The 2,043-nt window shown below is 47.8% G+C and overlaps 1 pseudogene; it reads right to left on the reverse strand.

Annotated features, from left to right (window-relative positions):
• Positions 1-43: 43 nt before the first annotated feature.
• On the reverse strand, positions 44-1,212 carry LOC110300681 (annotated as a pseudogene).
• Between the last annotated feature and the right edge of the window lie 831 nt (positions 1,213-2,043).

Raw genomic sequence — 2,043 nt, forward strand, 5'->3', positions numbered from 1 at the left:
TTTATGGCAGGCGTGACAAAACCAGGTGAATTATGTTGTCTCCAGTCAGGGCCCACCTTTAACCTTCTAGGCGCCACTGTTGAGAGGAGGAGCCATCGCAGATCGCCATGCCAACGTAGCCCTTCTGATCCATCAGGTCCATAACTCTCAGGCACTGCCCAACGGACACTTGGTACAGCGGGTTGTTCTTCCCAAAGGTCCACTGCTGGGATCCTCCTGACCATGGCACTTCCTGAGTCGGGGTGGATCCGATGAGCGAGTTTCTGACATGTCAAGGCAAAGGAGGTTGTTTAAAATCAATTCATGGTCTTCATTATAAATCCAAACCTGAGTTGGGTCTCCGTAGTCACAGGCCTTAAGCAGCACTAGGCCTCCTTTCTGGCTGGAGTGGCCCTGGGCCACCAGGCATTTGTTGGTCTGCAAGTGGTAGAGCCTTCCACACAGCAGAACTCTGGGGCGCTTGGGTCCTCTGTTGATGAAAACGGATTGCTGAGGTTTGGCATTCGGGCCAGGTATCTACATCTCAGGGTAAATATTATCCAAATACCACTTGAATGATTGACAGCCCAGTTTCTTCCTCAAGTCAACACACTCACTGATATTCCCAAAGCTTTTGTTCTTCAAATCAGGTCTTAAGGAAAAATACTGCTCCTTGTACTCATCTATCCAGACATGTGCCAGTCTCAGGGAGTTGAGTGTCATGGTGTCCTGGCCTTCCGGAGATCCATATGGTCGCCTTTTTTGGAAAATATATCCTACTCTTGAGCAAGGGAGGATGAAGAGCTTGCTGCCACACATCCAGATCCGAAATGAGATTTCCAGATTTTCTCCTCCCCAGATATCCATGCCACTGTCATACTGTCCAAGATCATTGAAATACTGTCTGTTCATGGCAAACAAGCCTCCAGCCATTGTAGGTGACCTTATTGGGGCCGTGGCGCCGTCAGGACCTCCCAGCTCAGATACAGGAACTAGATCCCACTTGAAGTGCAGCCCCCAGTTGAAACCTCCCCGAACTACTGGGGATGAGCTGTAAGCAAGTGTGTCCACACTGATGATGTCAATTACAGGGCATACCACTGTGTGTGGTTCCTCAAGGATAATGGCCAGCAGGGGCTGTAACCACATCACATTCACTTCACAGTGGCTGTCCAGGAACACCAGGACTTCTCCTGTAGCGTGGGCTGCTCCGATCATTCGTCCTCGGATCATCTCTGTGGTATCCCAAGCGGTTACTAATAAGCATATTAAAGGCGTGCTTCTGGTAGCCCCGGTCTCTCAATTCCTGATCACATTCATTGAACATCATACCTAGTTCAGAGGAAAAATTTGAGAGACCTTTATCTGGATCTTCAATGTGATTATTCATCAAATGGTCGATTCTGTTTGCTTTGAACTGTGGATCTAATACTTGACCTGGGCCTCGAGTGAAACATGGGTAGAATTTTTTGGGAAATGGCCCGTGGGGTCCAGACCCCTTGATGGGCACATTCCTAAGAGGCTGAGTCACTTCACTGAAGTTAAAATAAATGTAAAGCAGAACTGTCCGGGTAGCAGATGTAAAAAGGTACTCATAACAGAAATATCGAACTGTGATGCTGAAAGAGGAAAATTACTGAACTCTTCCTGAACTCTTCAACTCAAAAGTCCTCTTACCCCTCCCATCTGGAGATTGTTCCCGGAACACTCCTGAACTTCTCACCCCAGAGTACATTCCTGAACTCTTCACCCCAGAGTCCGACCCCCTNCCAAATGAAAACTGTTCCAAGAACANTTTTTAGATAAGGGTCTCCTGGAACAAACCCAGTCCAACCCCTCCCAACTGAGGACTGTGCCAGGAACATTTTTGAGATAAGGGTTTGAACAAACCTCAAAATGTTCCAATAAATCAAGTACATTGCCAANATATAGGACANGACCCCTTGGTTACGNAAAGCCNCTTGGAAAGTCCCTTGGAATAACCCTTGGCAGAACCCCTTAGTGACACAAATTTGTACTTTCCCTGCCCTGCTCCCCCCTTGCCTTTCTCCTATAAAAGCCTGT

Source organism: Mus caroli, chromosome 8, assembly GCF_900094665.2.
Source record: "Mus caroli chromosome 8, CAROLI_EIJ_v1.1, whole genome shotgun sequence".
NCBI classification, from domain to species: Eukaryota; Metazoa; Chordata; class Mammalia; order Rodentia; family Muridae; genus Mus; species Mus caroli.